General features: G+C 47.0%; 1 protein-coding gene across 7 annotated transcripts in view; it reads right to left on the reverse strand.

Moving 5' to 3' along the window:
* The window catches only part of SCAF8 (SR-related CTD associated factor 8), a 239,137-nt gene that overhangs the window by 63,228 nt on the left and 157,268 nt on the right, over nt 1-18,641 (reverse strand). For 3 of the 7 annotated variants that reach the window (XR_006966247.1, XM_047102746.1, XM_047102745.1), the window contains one exon: nt 15,035-16,161. The exons of the other annotated variants lie outside the window; for them this stretch is intronic. The gene's annotated coding sequence lies outside the window, so the exon portion shown is untranslated. Of the gene's footprint in view, nt 1-15,034; nt 16,162-18,641 lie in introns of those variants that run through there. 7 annotated transcript variants of the gene reach the window in all.

Below are 18,641 nucleotides of genomic sequence, written 5' to 3' on the forward strand. Positions count from 1 at the left end.
AAAGTGCCTGCTGTGGTGTCCTGCATCTAGAGAGTACCCCCGCAAGTAAGGTTTATTCCTTGTGTGTGTGTCACTAGCTGGGTGTGTGTGAGGGGCAGAGGGGGGGGTATGTCCTTTCTTAGGAAAAGCCCCAATAGTGGTGACCTCCAACCTTGAGTCTACTTCTGCAAGAGGCTGGTCTCTATTGAGTCCTTTTACCCTCAGTGGTCCCACAACCTCTTCTGGCTGGCAATGCGCTCTGTTTTCTCCCTCGGGGTGGTGGTGGGAGAATGATTTCAAAGTCACCAACCAGCCGGCATTTGGCCCAAGCAATTTTCATTCTGGTTTTGTGGGAACGTTATATAACCTTGTTGAGGCCATGTAGATTTTTACCAGGGTCTTGAGAAGGATCAGCGTTCTCACGGAGTCGGGGTCCCTGGGAACTGGATGAGCACACCTCACCTGCCCTCTCCAGAGGTCACGGGAAAAATAGGGAAAAGGAAATGAACAAAGCCAGGTTTGATTAGGGTGACCTCTCTGGAGCAGTTTGGCTCCTTAAAAATAATAGCATTAAATTGACGCGTGTATTTGTGCTCTGGAAATAGCACCCATCTTCCTCACACAGGTGTGTTGGTTATTTCGAGGGAAAGCATGCAGGAGAGGCAGAGAGAGAGAGAGAGAGAGAGAGAGAGAGAGAGAGAGAGAGATTGACAATCCCAAGCATGCTCCGCAATATCAGTGCGGAGCCCGACACAGGGCTCAATCCCACGAACCAAGAGATCATGACCTGAGCTGAAATCAAGAGCCAAATGCGTAACTGCCTGAGCCCCCCAGGCCCCCCGAGATGGTGGAACTTCTCACTTAAAGTTGTCAGGAGGCCGACACGTGGCCTGTGAATGAAGACAAGGTTGCAGTCCAGCGGCTGCTTACGTGGCCGACCCCGATGACGCCGACAGCTACGACGGACCGCCATTTATACCCCCTCTCCCCCCACTTCCAGATCTCCCAACACCTCTGCATACCAGGATGGCTAGACGCAAAAAGCAAATGTGCAACGAAAGCCAGCATTTTTTCTTGACATTGACTGAAAGCAAGGTTTTCAACCTTCTCGAAGGATTAGAAATAGCCGTGTTCTTCCTCAGTCCCCAACACGCTATCAGGCTTTGTTGAGTGAAAGAGGAGGGACTCTGGCTGTCCTGGGTCAGAGTCGTGGCTGCTCAGGTGCAGGATGTGGACGCTCCCGTCCTAAGTGACGTGTGGAAAATGGAAGCACGCTGCAGGAATGATGGTGAGATAGAGAGAGATGCTGCCTTTGCTCAGCATTTTGTATAAACATCCTGGTCACTGGTTTATAGATGAGCAGCGGTTCTCTCCCCCTGCGTCAGAGCCTCGTCACAGTCTTGGTGACATACAGCTGTGGTCAACCTGGCTTGGATGCAAAGATCACGAGGGCCTTGTGGCTGGTGAGATACTAAGATATTCAGACACTGGCTTGAAGCAGCCACTCTGATTCTCTCAAGGCTGTCCTCAAGAGGCGGTCGGACCTGGCGTGTCGGGCAGTCAGGTCCCCCTCCCACCCTGGGGTCCTTGTACCACTAGGCAACATCGGTCTCCTTATGGCTGATGCCCGAGTTGGGCTCCGGGGCTTTTAATGTTTATTCATTTTTGAGAGAGAGAGAGAGAGAGAGAGAGAGACAGAGAGACAGAGAGAGAGAGAGAGACAGAGCGCGAGCAGGGGAGGGGCAGAGAGAAAGAGAGGGAGACACAGAATCCGAAGCAGGCTCCAGGCTCTGAGCTGTCAGCACAGAGCTGGATGTGGGGCTCAGACCCACGAACCGTGAGATCCTGACCTGAGCTCAAGTTGGACGCTTACCTGACTGAGCCACCCAGACACCCCGGGGCTTTTAAAATCCTAACAATAAGGTACCCTGAGCTCCCACTCCACCCTTAATCTAAAGTCTCAAAAAGTTGCTTGTACGAAAGGGGAAAGTTTAAATCCCTCAAAGGGGAGATTCATGTCGATGGTTCTGCCTCAAAGATTCCCAATCAGGCCAGTGGCCAGGGCGGAGGGACTGAAGGCTGTCACTCACCCCCCACCTGTGCCACACTAGGTATTTTCGTGAAATATGCCAGACCCTCCATGCGGGGCGCATTTTACTATTGAAACCCAGAGCTACTGTTAAAAAAAAAAAAAAATTATCCTTGATCATTTTAATGCTACTCTAATTATTACAAAAATGGGATTTGAAAGCAGCAATGAAGAATTTAGCGAAACAGATTCGATAGAAAGAAATTCATTCCCTGAGATTTTGCTACGATATTTTCCTCTCCTGGAAAACTTGCTTCACTGGAGCCCTTTCCAGGTGAATTTCCGTCAGTGATTCATGTCTCCATCCGATCGACAGGTATTTAGCCCTCACTGGGGAGGGCATACAAGGATGGGGCTCCTAGTCTGACCTTGTGAGCTTTCAGGCTGTGCCGGGAAAGAGGCCCCAGACCACCGGGGGGGAAGGAGCAACACTGGGCCACGGACACCACCAGGACCGTGCACCCTCTGGGCACTGTCCTTGCTACACCATCACTGCTGCACAATCCTGGCCACACTCCCTGGACGCCTTGTTTATCGGAGGCGCTGCGCCGACGGCTTCATATGCACCCACCTTCCTGATCTCCAATTTAGCCGTGTGAAAACGGGCTCAAGAAGGTTAAATCACGGGGCGCCTGGGTGGCTCAGTCGGTTAAGCATCCGACTTCGGCTCAGAGCATGATCTCAGGGTTCATGAGTTCGCGCCCCACTTCGGGCTCCAAGCTGATGGCGCGGAGCCTGTATGAGATTCTGTCTCTCTCCCTCTTTCTCTCTCTCTCTCTCTCTCTCTCTCTCTCTCTGCCCCTCGCTCACTTGCACCCTCTGTGAAAAATTAAACTAAAAAAGAAGAAGAAGCCTAAACCACATGTTTGCATCCCAGAGCTGGTCAGCGGTGGAGACGGAACAGAGCCCATCGGATGACTCGGAAGTCAGGACTCGAACCCACTTACGGACACACACACACAGGAGAGTCACAGCCCCCCCGAAAGCGCACGCCAGTCATGATGAGGCCGCTCTGTCCAGCTCAGCCGAGCCTCCTGGCAAAGCAAAACTCTAAGCGATGCATTAAAGACGTCCCTGGGGCCCTGGGAAAGAAAACCCACACCCCATAAACCACGGAAACTCACGCGATGGTGTCACGCAACATGGGACTCAAACCCACAACCTGGAGATCAAGAGTCACATGCTCCACTGACTGAACCAGCCAGGCACCCCTCTCCTTTTTCTTCCTAATAGAGAGAGAGTGTGCACACGTGTGTGTGCAAGTGAGGGGGGTCGAGGGGAGGGGAGGCAGAGAGGGAGAGAATCTTAAGCAGGCTCCACACTCTGCACAGAGCCCTTCTGATCTCTAATCGAGCCGATGTCACCTCATCATCCGGGAGGTCTTCCCGGCCCTCCACGCACAAAGTACTGGCCGCGGCCTCCCCTGCCCCTTTCCCATTCCTCCCTTACCCTTCTCCCTTCTCTCTGTAGCACCTGTACCCACCCAGCGGATCACATCAACGCGCCTCTTCCCGCTAGATTAGAAGCCCTGCGAAATCAGGGACTTGGCTTTGTACACCGTTACGTTTCGGGTACCAGACGGGGCCTGCCCTATATGACATACGATCTTGTAACTGAATCGGTAACATTTGTGGAACTCTGGAAATGAACAAAACGCCGCCTTCCAGGTGGGCGGCGGAGACAGAGGTAGAGGGCTACCCCCTGCGCGCACGCTGCCCCCTCGCCTGGGGCTCCGAGCTGCTCCCTGCCTTTGCTCTGGCGTTTTCTGCCCCCGAAATCCCAGACCACCCCTCTCCGTGGTCAAAGCGCAGCTTGAACGGCAGCTCTTCGCGAATCCGGTTCCATCGCTCTCCCCCACCTTCGAGATCCTGACTCTTCTCCCCGCAGCACAGCCCTTTCTGGTTCCTCTAGCAAACCGTGACCTCGTCTTCCCCTGTAGGAGTGTTACGATGGCCCTCCCGACCGTCTCCGGGGCAGGGCCTCTGCGCCTCCTTACCTAACCAAGTCACTTTTAAGTCTTGCCTTTTTTCTAGAAATAGCCAAGTTGTCAATTTGGCCTACGATTGAACAATATTTCTGTGGGCGGTTAGAGTCCAGACGCCAAGTCAAAAGCCGAACGGGCACTCCGAGGCTCCTGGCGTTTACTTGAGCAACAGAGACCCTGACCTGCCAGGTGACATGAGTCATGGGCATATTTGGGACTAAACACCAGGCACTCTGTCACTAAACCAATATTCCCATGATCTCAGTACGCGCTGCCTGACAGGTAGGAGACCTGAAAACAATATGCTGTCCTCAAGATCTGAAGAGAAACAAAACAAAACAAAAAAACACCCGGCAAAGTCGAAATTAGTGTTTAATAAAATGCAAACAAAACATCTCGTCGCCTTTTTTTTGGTTAGAATATGGCAGCCACAATCTTATCTGTCTGATAGGATATGAGCCGAGAGCCTTCAGAATAAAACTACGGGCTTCCAAAGTCTCGAGACAGCCACGAGGGCAGGAGCGCACAGTGTGGCTGGAGTTCTGAAAGCCAGGGGTTGCATGGAAAGGAAGGCTGGAGAGCTCACCACAGGCCTGTGTGGGTCCAGCTCAGGGCTCTGGGCTTCATTCTCAAGAGCAATGGGAACAGGGGTGTGGGTGTTTCCGTGCGTGATGTGTATTTGCACAATGAGATTTTGCACGTTCTGGAAGGTTCCTTTGAGGTCTGGAAAGGAAACTGGAGGAGGCCTGCGAGGAAGGTATTGTAATAATTCAGGGGAGAGGGGACGGTCATTTGGATTCGCAAACACAATGAAAATAAGGAGGAGAGCACAGATTTAAGGATCTTTAGGTCTTTCCTAGGTACACTCCTTGGGCCTTAGCTTGGACCCTTACACGGAATTCTGTTTCACAGTCGACAGTGTCCTCGCACTGTTCAAGCGATACTGCAGAATATTTCATGTTCCCCTCAGGGCTGGGATGAAAACACTGGCAGACCCCAAGGACAAAAGAGAAAATTCCATTAGGACATAATTCAGGCTTGGGATTATAGTATGCAGTGGCTTGGATGGCGGCCCCCAATATACGTTCACGTCCTAACCTCTGAAACCGGTGGACGTGACCTTATTTTGGAAAAAGCCTCTTTGCAGATGTGCTTGCAGATTTCTAGACAGAATCACCCGGATTATCTGGGTGGGCTCGAAATCTAATGACAAGTGTCCTTATGTGAGAAAGAAGGAAAAGGGACGCAGAGAAGAGGGGTGGCAGGGGAGGACAGCGGCAGCCCTGGGAAACTGGCACATGGAACAAGACAGGGACAGGATGCTCCGGGAGGTGCCCCAAACTCCCTTCCTCATCTGCGCTTATCCCTCACATACCAGAGGCCCCCCAGCATGAGGCTGGGCACCCGCGACCTGAGATCTGCTGTTCCCCTGTGCCAGGCTCCGCATGACCCTCTTCCTACCCATGGAGAGCTCGCTCTGTGGCCCTTTGAAGCAAAGGGGTTAGGGGAGGGAGCGCAGGGCCTTTGAATGGAAGAAGGGAACAGATCCTGTCTTGGGAAGAATTTGAGAGAAGGGAAGAAGGGGATTGGAGAGGTCAAGAGCACCCACAAAGCCCTAGATAAGCTTGAAGGAGATGCTTTCCAGGACCTGTGAAAAGGAATGTCCTTAACCTGTCCATCTCCCCAGTACCTTCTCCACCGTCTCACCATGCTTCTAAAATCTGGGCATAAGGGATGGCCCCTCGATATTATCCTTGTTCTTGCTGGCTGGGGCGGGATGGTCTGTACTGGGGCTGCTGAGCGTGTTGTACAAGTTGCATACTGCACAAATGCACCTGTGAGGGGGTGAGCAGGAGCTGAACTCCAGCTGTGCCCCTCTTGCCATGCTGTGTGCCTTAGGAGCACAGAGGCTCCCTTCTGCAATATGCAGAGAGGCACAGGGTGTGCCAGCAGCAGCCCCTCCCTCTCTGGAGTCAGCCTGACCTTGGTCCCCAGCGCCAGACCCTCAATGGTCTCCTGTTGGTCTCCCGCAAGAGTAGCACCAAACTCTCTGCCCTCATGATGAAACTCTGTCCCCCAGAACAGTCTGTATCTCCTGCCTCCTTCCTCCCACGTCCTTTCCTGCCAAAGTCAGCCTCTTGTGCCCAACGCTGCCGGAGCAGCTGGGACAGTTTCTGATGGAGGAAACGCCCCAGTCCTGTCGAAATGCTATTTCCCCTATTTCCCGGGTGCGGAAATTCCTCACACCCTTGGCACAAGAAAGCTGTGATATCGTGCCAGGTCAATAGGCATGTAAAGCAACCAAATGCATATCAAAGACATTTTCTAGGCTTGCCACATGGGGGGGGGGGGCTCTGCCAGAGCAGTTTCCCTAGAAAGTGTATTCTTAGCCATTTCGGAAAAACGCAGACTAGTCAGTCACCTTTACTCTATAAATGTCTGTCCTTGTTAGAATCATTTATAATAAAAATGCGTTCTTTCTTTACTCGGGTCATTAAAAAACAAACCAAGAAAAGTTGGAGGTCCTACGAGCCAGCAGCCGATGTGAAAGGAAAACAAAAGGCAGTCATTCAAGATCTCGTATTTTCATCTGAGACTTAGGACTTGAACGGTCAGGCGTGATTCCCTCCTTCCGAGCAACACGAACTGTAATTTAAAGTCACACGATTTCACAGTGCAGAATGCCTTCAACCCAACAGGTGGGGTCTGCAAGACACGGAAGCTGCCTTCAAGCCTTCTGTCCTTTCTTCCTCAAAACTAGCCCACTAAGCAGGCACGGCTGTCCCTGTCTTACAGCTGGGAAACTAAGGCTTAAGGAGGTGAAGGTTGAAGGCCAGCGTACAGCGGAGCTGAGATGTTCACTCCAGGTACGTTGGTTGACTCTGTAGTCTGAGCCGCTCAGCACTAGACGGTACCCTCTGCTGGGGAGAGCGGGGGTCCCTCCAAGCCTTTCCCATAAAGTGCTCTCCGTGCATCCCGCAAAGTCCTGCCCCTTACAGCTCAGCCACAAGGGAGCCTTGTGTGGTAACGTTTTCTCTTTCATTGTTAAGGGGCTCCTGGCGTGGTGAACATTTAATAGGGATGGTTGTCGAATTCCTGTATCCCGCCCCGCCTCTGTTTGGCCAATGAGCCCACGCGAAAGCTAAATTACATAAAAGAAAACACAAACCATCCTTCTTCCTTTAGGTCTTTGCCTAATGCTCTAGACGATATTTGTGTGTCTCCACCCTCCCACCACCCCCCCCCACCCCACGATTCATAAATTCAGAATCTCATCCCCAGTGTGATGCTATTTGGAAGCTTTTGGGAGGTGGTTAGCGTGTGAGGGCAGAGCCCTCACGAACGAGGTTAGCACCTTTATAAAAAGGGACTCCAGAGAGCTACCTGCCTGTCCCTTCCCCCCAGGGAGGAGGACGCAGGGGGAAGATGGTCCTTACCAGACCCCAAATCGGCCAGAGCCTTGATCTTGGATTTCCCAGACTCCAGAGCTGGGAGAAAGACATGTCTGTGGTTTCTTAGCCTCCCGGTTGATGGCGTTCTGTTATGGCAGCCTGAACTAAGACGCCTACGTTCCACAACGAGTGGCCTGAATTCTTTTAGACCTGCCCACATTCCTATTAGGAACCTGAGCCAGACTGATTCTTCCCTGCAGGTTAAAACGATGTGAATTTTCAGCAGCTGCATCAGTCTACCTCATTCCCAGCGCCTTCAGGGCACATGGAGTCCTCCGCTCAAGGGAAATGGGACCTGTGTCCTGCGTCCCGTCAGCACTGTCTGACTTGGGCTGGGATCCAGACTGGATTAGTTGAACCTGGGCTTAAACAGCCCCGACCCACCCCTGCTGCCTGAGACATGCAATGAAGCTGGGGGCCGGGGGCCGCAGCACGGAGTGGCCGCCTGAGCTCTATTCCGTTGTGCTCCTCACCGCCCTGCCCGGGGTGGGGGTGGGGGGGTGCTTTCAAGCTTCCTTCCTCTGAGTTTCCTTAATAAAATTGGTTCTTAAGTATTGGAGGATTACCAAGCTCTTTGCAAATCTGATGCAAAGCCATGGCCCTTGCCAAAGAAACATTCCAATACGCCTAAGATCTTGCATAAAGTTCGGCGTGTGCACAGCTAGGAACCCCTGGGGTTCAGGTGCCATTCAGCTCTGACGCTCCACCTTTCCAGGGTTCTGTCATGAGGGAAGGCACACCGTTAACCTCCGCTCTCCTCCCCCACGGAAGACACTTCCCCAGGGTCACAATAGGCAGAATGAGATAGACTTTCTCTCCTCCCCCAAGGTGCCTGCATGCAGGAATCACCTTCATCCCCAAAGGCATCGTGTTTGTGTTTTGTTTGTTTGTTTTGAGACAGAGAGCGAGTACAAGCAGGTGAGGGGCAGAGGGAGAGGAGAGGGAGACTCTTAAGCAGGGGCTCCTTCTCACAACCTTGGGATCATGACCTGAGCCGAAATCAAGAGTCAGACGCTCAACGGAGCCACACAGGCACCCCAGTTCTTTTTTTAAATGAAGTTAATTTTCACTTATTTCAGATGAATGCAAGGCAATAAATAACAACTAGAGAAGAGAGACTCATTAGACTAAAAATACAATCAGGTGTCAGACGCTAATGGGCAACGACCTAGGATAGGTAAGGAGTGGGGAGCCCGCGACCTAGGATAGGTAAGGAGTGGGGAGCCCGCGACAGCCCCACCTCTGTCCTTACAGATGTGCCTGGGGCCGTGGCCAGGAGCCATCAGCAAAAGTGCCATCAACTCACAGAGTCAGGCTGGCCTTTCAAAAGTGTCAACTTCCCAGATTTCCTCAGATTGATCTGCCAGGCAAATCCTGTTCCCAAAGCCCCGGGCAGACTCACTCCATCCTGGGAAAACAGACGGACACAAAAGCCTTATCTCTGAGTATAAGGTTGTATCATTCTTTCCAACAGGCTAGCAATTGATGAACAATTCAGTTGTCGGGAGGGGAGAGCCTCCCGTGTGGCAGTGAGCCTGGCTGCCACCCCACTCTTTGTCACTTTCATTAAGCTGACGTCACTTGATCACCCGCAGTGTGTGTCCCAGTCTTGGGAATGATTAAACTTGATTCTACCCTGGGGATAAATAATGCCAGCCACCATTTCCTGTGCCAAGTGCATTCCATGCGCTGTCACGAATCAGTTAATGTACACGGTATTTTCAAGACGCGGACCAGAAAGATGTGGGCGTGATTATCTCTACTCTACAGATGAGGAAACCAGGGCTCATGGAGGTTAAAAAAACTCACCCCCCTCACACAACGAACAGGAGGCAGAGCTAGGATTCAGGCATAGGCTTACCAAATCCTTCTTTCCTTTCCTCCAGCCCAGCAGCTCCCAGACTCGGTCTGCACATTAGGATCCTTCCACTTCGTCCCCCAGGGATCTTTTAAAACTCCCAACGCCCAGGACATACCCAGAAATCGCAATCTTTAGGGAAGGGACACGGGCATCGGCATTGTTTTGAAGCTAGCCACGTGATTCCAATGTGCAAGCCAACTGGGGAACCAACGCGAAGGGTTTGGAAGCATCTTCAGCTGCAAACACTTCCCAAATAACCCAAGTGCAAATCAGGAGAAAGGAATGAAAAGGAAGCAAATTAAAGAATGAGCTAAGAGTGGCTGAAGAGACGTGCGTGAATACAGGAATCTGTTTTCTCCACGGGTAATGGAAGAAACTTGATGAGAAGTAACTTCCCTGACGCAAGAGTAGACAACTCAAATGGGTGGGGTTCTGGTTTCTAGCAACTTGGTGGGTTTTTTTTTTTTAATGTTTACTTATTTGAAAGAGAGAGAACGAGCAGGGAGGGTCGGGGGGGGGGTCGCAGTACAGAGGATTAAAGCGGGCTCCCAATGCGGGGCTCGAATCACGAACCATGAGATCATGACCAGAGCCGAAGTCGGACGTTTAACCAACTGAGCCCCCCAGGCTCCCCAACAACTCAGTTTTACGGGATGAACTGAAATACACTGAGCATAGCTCTCCTATTAAGTGGGGTTTCTCTCTGCTCCACTCTTGGGGGGAGAGTGACTGTTTAGTTGGTGTCTATTTATACTAGAAGCTGCTTTTTTATGCACAAGGGTCTGTGGCTTGCACTGCCCACACTCTCCACACCAGTACCGCGAGCCTTCTGATGGCCCTTCTGTAAGAGCAAAGCCTGGTAGGGTTATATCCAGAAGAGCATTCGTTTTAGTGCATTTATGCAACGTATTCAAATTCCTTAAACACTGAAGTTTGTTGAAGAAGCCTCAGTCCTCTACTATGCTAAGAAGAAGAGTTTATTGGGATGTTATCTTGTGGAACCTTAATTTGAAATGTTTGATGGTCAAGTATACTGAGGAATTACTGCTTTTAGTTGGACCGTAAGTAGAATTTTGGCCACATGGAGCATGACTGCCATGTCTTGGCTGAAGTCCAAGAAAGGATAATTAGCAAATGATTTAGTGGTGGTCATACAGTTGCTTTAGTTCATAGTTTGCTTTATTTTTAGTAACACGTATTGCCTGCAAGGGCCTAGTGTTCGTCACTGAATGGAAATGCTAGAATTTCCAAAGCTTATCACAAGTCTTATATTCCAGTTGGGTAAATTCCTGTACTTAGATCTGATGGATCTTTCTGCTTCCGATAAAAGATCTGAGCCAACGATGAATGAAATCCACAACTTACTGGTTTTCTATTGGTTTTGTTTCCCTCTTTTGTACTTAATGGTAATATATCTAACCACGATATAACTAGACCAAAAACATGAAGTCAACCCTACTTCTACGCATCTGTTTACTGGGACAGGGATCTACAGAAACCAACCTTGTCGTTTGTGTGCTGCTAAGATGGACCCAGGAGATTCACACTCACTTCAGAGAAAATGTGGGCCAAGAAGAACTTTCTAGGTATTTCTCCCCACTCTCTCATTATCATGTATCCTTTAGTTTCAGTAAGTGTAGTGTATTTTTTTTTTTTTTGAGAGAGAGAGTCCATGAGCGTGAATGGGGGAGGGGCAGAGAAAGAGGGAGAGAGAATCTTAAGCAGACTCCACGCCTAGCAGAGTCCAACGCGGGGCTCCATCCCACAACCCTGGGATCATGACCTGAGCCAAAATCAAGAGTCAGATGCTTAACCAACTGAGCCAGCCAGGTGCCCCAAGTGTAGTTTTTCTAAAAAAAAATTAAAGAGCTCTTCTAAGAAACTCTGAATTCTAGTGTTTTGATAGTAGAAATGGCATCTGGTGTTCTATTTATAATTTTCCCAAGACTCTAAAGCCAAAGTCATTGTGCTTGAGAGTAGTTTTTGTTTCCATCCACTTATATTTGGAACTTGTCACATCTCACGTTGAATTTAATGCAACTTTCTTGGGTGGTGGTACTTGCTTCCTCGCTAATGTTTAGGGATCTAGAAGAAAAGAGGGGGTCCTGTTTGGAACCTGTGAGGAGGAAGGCCCACTGAGAACACATTTGTGAAATCTGGCCCCAAGGAATGTTGCTGCGAGGCCACTGGAATCGGGTAAGTCCTTGGAAATACTATACCTTTGAACAGGAGTGTTTGACTAACGTACGTGAATATAATCCTAAGATTCTGAAAACCAAATGAACAATAAATTTGTTACTGATTAGAAAACAGCAAAAAAATAAAAATAAAAAATAAAAACAAAAAAGGCCAAAAAACAGAAACTGTTTTCCACACTGGAATGTTGAGCTAATAATCTAGTCATTTTTAGGGAAACATGTGGCGTCTACCTGCCTATGTGAGCCTCCTTTGCATTCGTATCCTAATATGTGACACACCCCTGTCGCTCCTTTTGAATATGCAGATCATGATGATAAGCACAGACATCATTTTAATTCATCACCCCACCTCCGATCTCAACACAGCACCCGGCATTTAGTAAGTCCTACCTAAGTATGTGTTGGGTGAATGAAGGAATATTGGTATTTGAAGACAGAAGTACAACATTCTGATAAAAAAGCCAGAAGTTGGGAAAGAGATGGGGCCTCAGTTGTGACCGGGCCTCCCACGCAGAGATGCGGGCCTCGACCTGGGGGCTGGTGATCACTTTCTGGGCGGGAAGCTCCCCAGCTCTTATCACAGAACCCCCGGCTGGCCTGTCCTTCCCCGTGGTCTCCCCAGCTGACCACGTCTTTGGAAGTTCGGCTTCTCTGTGACCTGAGTGCATTCTGGCCACTGTGCTATGGCCTCCAGGCCCACGAAGTGCGTGCATGTACATGTGCTTCCATCTACGCAGGCGAAACAAAACTCTTAGAACATGGACGTTTCTGGCAAAAATGACTCCCTTTCCTTCATTAGCTTTTTTCCTTTGTCCGTTAGTAATAAAAGAATGGGAATAATGTAATGAGAGTGAGTGAGGTGCCAATGGATGTCTGTTAGCTGGGGCTCTTTACTGAGCTTGCTTGACATGGTGGGGGATGGGGAGTGGTGCTTTTAAATATTAATGCAACTCTTCACGAAGGGTCCTTTAAGATCATATAAAACAAGAATTTGGCTCAGTCTTCATAAGAAATTTTTTAAACATCCTCCGAATAGGAATTCCTTCCATTCAATAGGGATCTTCCCCTCACCCACGATCACCCAGGCAAAATTTATAAAAGGTGCATTCAAGTTCCTTCCCAACTGTGCATACTGACAGTCTTAGCCATCTGAAAGTCACATTTATTTCTAGAAATATGGATCCTTCTGTGGATTTTAAAATTGGTATAATATTGTACATAGTATCTTCTTAGAAAATATATTTGAGCACAGTGTTGGAACTTGTATATTATATATGTATATGTATATATATATACATATATATACATATACATACATATGTATATATACGTATATATACATATATATACATATATATATATATATATATATATATATATATATTCCTTTTATTTCCTTATTGTCCACAGGTAAAGTCTTTTTCTATGAGATTTTTAAAAATGCGTTGGGGCTCCTGGGTGGCTCAGTCAGTTAGGCGTCTGACTTTGGCTCAGGTCACGATCTCATGGCTAGAGCCCCAATTGAGCTCTGTGCTGACAGCTCAGAGCCTGGATGGAGCCTGCTTCAGATTCTGTGTCTCCCTCTCTCTGCCTCTCCCCTGCTCATGCTCTCTCTCTCTCTCTCTCTCTATCAAAAATTAATAAACATTAAAAAATTTTTTAAATGCTTTGAAAAAGATGTGTAGCTGAGAAGAAATAAGAGAAGTAAACATAAGGTTTCTCATAGATACTAAAAGGTACAGTAAGTACCTATGAGACAATAAATAAGACCAAGTCTAAGCACTTCAGTAGGCCCCCCTCCTGGTAATCTTTAAGCAACCCTCTGAAAGCCCTGCTATAAAAACGATGTGATTTGATGACAGCCACAATAGTGTGGAATATTCCCCAATTTTAAAAATTGGATCAAGAAATAGGGGATTTAGGAAAATTACTAATAATGAATGGAAAGAGGCCTTCTTCTAAAGCATCACACTCACCCACTTTCTTAACTGCTTGTATTCTTAAATCATTTAAAACAAATTGCTTTTGATAAAAGTAATCATCTACGTGCAATTTCTGTGCAGAGACCATTCTGAAGCAGATGTTACGGGTTTTTTTCTCCCCTCTCTGAAGAATTTATTAACCACAGAGGAACTGCTTGAAACCATCTTATTTGAATGAGATCTCGGTATTAGAATTCAAGGAAGAGGCCAGCGTTTACTTAGAAACCAAACAACTCACATCAACGATTCCTTCTGATTGTGTAAATACCAAATAGCTTCAGTCTGTCAAAGTCACCTGATAGTATTTTAAAATCTAGCTCAAAAAAAAAAAAATTTTTTTTTTTTTTAAAGCTTTCCTTTGCTGCATGCAGAAGGAAGGGAAGGAGGGTGGAGCGTTAAATATTCACGCTGCTTCACAAAGAGAACTTGTCCAGATGCTCAGGCAGAGGGTGGTGGAGGCTTTGGAAAAGGGAATTCATCCAGGGAACAAAAGCATGAACGTCTGCCCTTGTTAGGGTGCCTCTTGGGAGTTTAAAAAGATTGCCCTGATAGTACACCTCCAGCTAAGTGCTAAGACTGCGCATGAACTTGGTTCTGAAGGAATGATCCTTATTTCTTAAGTTTGTTTGCTATCCTACTCTTTCTCCTCCCACCCCATCCTCAGAAAGGAACCCCAGAACCTTCTATTTATTTGTCTTTTTTCTCTACACTAAGAGTGCCAAAATCCCTTTGCTTATATATGCACTAGAATGTCCACACGAATCCCCGAATCCAGGCTGTTCCCTTTGTGGGGAGCAGGTGGGGTGGGGGCAGGGAGCCAGATATGTGGCGTATCTATCTGCCAGTTGCGCCTTTGGCCACAGAAGAATGGAAGGAAAGGGATCTTTGCTTATTTCCATACCAAATTTAGTGCCAAGAAGGTCTAAGCTTTCTGAATAGGCTCGCGTGTTTGGATTTCTTTGGAGTTTAAAAATTTCTTACTAGAATATTGTGGAATACACAAAAATATACTCTAAAACACTGGGCAGGGAGTCAACCAAAATAGACGCGATCTAAAAGCCTATAGCTGTGGCTAAATTACCCACAGCTTTCTTCAATTTTCTACTTATTTACTGGAAAATATAATCAAAATATAATTCTATTATAATCAATGTAACAGAAAATATAGTACAGTCAGAAACTGAAGAAAGCAAACACGTAATATTCCTGGGGAGGAATAATCTCTAAGCCGTGTCGCAGAATGCATCATCAAAGAGAGCCTTGGCCCTCGTAAATAGCCCAGCCTTTCCAAAAAAGAACAAAGAGTGGTTGTGCAAATCTAGAAATCGACAGCAGTTCGGTGTAAGAAACTGTGAAAGACCCAAACCACGTAATGCACCTCTCTGTCTAGACACAGGGTGCTACAAAGGGCTTGGCTGCCGGGCAAAGAGGAACCACGAAAGATGCGCTGAGCCAGCTACAAGACAAAGTAAACGACTAACAACCAAAATCAGTTTCAATTTTTATTATGAACGTCCAAAGTAGACAGCATACTGTGAAAGTGTTAGGTTCTCACTGATTAAGTTTCAAGAGACCACAGACTACTGTATTCCAAGCACTTTAATTTGTGACAGAGCCAAAACAAACAAAAGAATGATAAAAATATTCTTTTCGGTGCAAAGAGTGCTCTTATTTGAGTTGCTGTTGCTGTTGTTGTTTTTTTCCCTGCAGGTATTGTGAACACTGATCGTTTCCAAAACGCAAATCCTGGTCTGGTACTTGCAGCAAACTTTGATAAGCTCTGCCTGAATAAGAAGCTAATAAGAAATGTACTTATAAAGTATGTTTACAACACAATGTAATATGCCCATTCATTGTCATTTCCTTCTTCTCCCACTAGGCTTCTCTTCTACCACCTGGGTACCTGCTGTTTGTAATAACGGGTCACTGAAGGCTGGAATGAAATACCCAGAAGACTATATTGAACCCCGGATTTCCTCCAAGCTGCATTGTTCTTTCAATGAAAGCTTAAGACTTTCAACGTTTGAGACTGTCCGAGGAGACGACTAATAAGGGATTAAAGTCACCAGTCAAGAACTACAGTCTATGCGTGTCGTGTTCAAGAAAAAAGCCATGGTTTGCTAAAGCTATGGTTCTAATAATCTGTAGTTCCAACACAATACGACTTTTTCCCCCCGGCAGGGTTTCCTTGCAATCTGCCCTCTCCATCACTGGTTCTGGATCACGCTACAGCTGGAGTTGGTTGCCATTTATATATTCCAATCAATTCTGGTCCTGTGGAAGGTGCATATCTCTTACAGATGCAATATTGTTCATCTGAGTGCATCCTCAAAAAGAACAATTATGAACTGGAAACTCATAGAGTTTGTGTTTAAAATTTATAAAATTAAACCTGTTCCAACAGGTAATACAGGGAGGCATGCTTGCAACCCGTGGATTCAATCAGAAACAATGTCTGAGAGCACAGAGCCTTCTCAATAGGTAACGGCGGCTTCCTTTTAACGCTTCCTTAAACAAGATCCGATGTGATGCACATTAGAACTTTGAAGCACGTCTCATTTATTTCTACAAGGCCTGGGACACGGGAAGGTGCCAGAACGTCATTCATCATCTTGCCTGTTGACAAAAGGAACAATAACTGGTCATCACTGGTCAATGGAATAACTTTTCCTAGTTTTTTTTTTTTTTTCCAAGATAATTCCTAAAGAAGAGATGATGTCAATACAACAGCAAATGTTTCAATGTTTGATGAATTTCTGTGCTTTATAACGCCATGTCTTCTTCCAGGAGGGCAGGAAGAATGAGAGTATGCAGTGTTCATCTCTCTCCTCGTGCTGGAATTGTTCAGCAGAGCCCCCTGTCCTGGAAGTGAGCATACCCAGGCTCCAGACGCGATTCCACCAGTAACTATGTCACCTAACCTTGCCAGGCCTTCCTTCCTTCACATATACACAAGAAGACCTCAGTGGGCGAGTTCTAAAAAGAAGGCCAATCCAACCACATTATTGGGTTCATGCGGCCCTGCCTCCATAGCTCCATACAGACCACAACCAGGTATAACCTTTTCAGTCTGTGGCAACGGCTAGGCTTAAAAGAAGTCTCAAACTGTTAGTGTGTGAAGTCAATTAAAACTGTGAGCGATAATGTGATTAAGCTAAGTGGGTATAAACTTCTGAAAGCACCCATTTCCCCATCTTTTGCTGTCTTAAGATCTAAGAAGTGTCTTTGGTGGGGGGGTATCTGCTGGTTTTCTTAAATTAAGAAATAACTGTGTAAAAGCTGAAAACCACATTAAAAAGGATAGCACAGACGCCTGCTGTAAGAACATACTACATAGCCATAAAATTCAACTGGGTGGATGTGTTTAAGTAGCTGTAACTGGTAACTTTACCGAGGTACACGTTGCAGAGGTGGGATCCACACACAGGAAGTCTGACCCTAAAACTGATGCTTTCAACCACTATGCCAAATTACTTCACCATAGTTTGTTAAAATGAGAATGAACTGGGGCTGGAAAGTTTAATGGAACTCTCATAGATGCCCTAGGTACAACCAGGAATTAGGTTAAATATTTGGAAACTTCAGGCAATTAGTTCCCATTAGTAACAAAATGATACATTTCAGTAATTGACAAACTATATTTAGTAATTACGATTTGATCTTTATGCCTCTGTGGCTGGTAAAACTTAGACGATGCCAAAACAACCATTTACTTATGTTATATTTATTTTTGAAGGCATCCTGGTTGTTACGTGTGCTAAGAAAAATGCGGAATAATTGTTTCATCTTTCTACTGTGTGTTTGGCAGAAGGGGAGACACAACTTTGTGAAATGTGTGAACGATCCACACAAAACAAAATAGGCACCAAGGTACCTATTGCTTCAGATTATTCTAAGTATTTTGCTAGTGCATTCATCCTTCAAATGCTGACTTAAAAGCTACTCGAGAGAAAACGACAATGAAAATACGCTCATTTTGACTATCAGTAGCTACAGCACTAGAGGGACAGAGCCATTTCCTTAAATGTGGATAAGATTTGCCAGGTTGTAACAGGATAGGCTTGTCACAGAGCAAATCAGCAACTGTGTGGTAAAAGGCACCGAGACCACACCGGGGAATAAAACGAAAAAGACACAAATTTACTCAAATTGTAGGGCGGGGACATACAAGAATGATCTATTTAACACATGCACATACACACCAACACAGGCTCAATTTCTGTGTCTTTTGTTGCCAAGAAAGAGAAGTAAAGATTTCTGTCTTATCAAAAACATTTGAAATAAGCAAAGAGGAAGAAAATTTATTATGGGATTCTGGCAAAAATTTCTATGCTGGTGGATTTCGGGGATGTGTATATCCTAAGTCCCTGACGGAATCGCTTCAGAGCACGTAAAATGATCCATCACCGAAGAGGGTGGATAGCAAAAAGTAAACATCAAGTACTCATGCAAACAACAATTCAGAGGTGGAGATAATGGTCACGAGGCCTGTATTTGGAGACTGCTGCAGTTATCAAAGTGCCTTCACATTTATGAACCTTCTGGTTCTTATAAAGGGGGACCCAGCCTACACGTGAAGCAGCTGAGATTTGAGGGCTTAGGCAGCTTGTCCAGCGTCACGTGGGAACGAGAGTGGCCGAGCCACTGAGTGGGAATGAAAACCGGGTCCTGATTCCCTGGCCAGTGCTCGATCTTTTCGACGAGCTGTCTCTGGCTAGCAACACTGCGTTATCAATGAATTCGTTATTTATTATTATTATTATTCATCTCTTCTGCCTAGTTGTGTTGCTACCATGACCCCTCCCATATTAAGTGCCTTATGAAGAAGCCCTAACCTTGCAAAGCAGATAGAACCGTCTCGTAACAGAGGCTTGGACTGGGGTTTGGACAAATGCCTTGCCCAGGGTCACGTGGCAAAGAGCGGCGCTGGAAATCAAAGCCACGGCGGCGGTAAGAGCTCCTGCTCTTTGCATTCACTGTGTGTGCCGTCTTGGCGTCTTCTGGGTTCTGGACCACTAAGCCCAAGTGTGCAGACGTGCTGTGCAGCCCCATCTTTAGCAACATAAGCCGCTTCCTTCATCTAAAGCCTCGTCACA

The sequence above is a fragment of the Lynx rufus genome, unplaced genomic scaffold, assembly GCF_022079265.1.
Source record: "Lynx rufus isolate CCGP_SWC_20201006 ecotype Redwood Valley unplaced genomic scaffold, mLynRuf1.p SCAF_6, whole genome shotgun sequence".
In the NCBI taxonomy this organism is placed as follows: domain Eukaryota; kingdom Metazoa; phylum Chordata; class Mammalia; order Carnivora; family Felidae; genus Lynx; species Lynx rufus.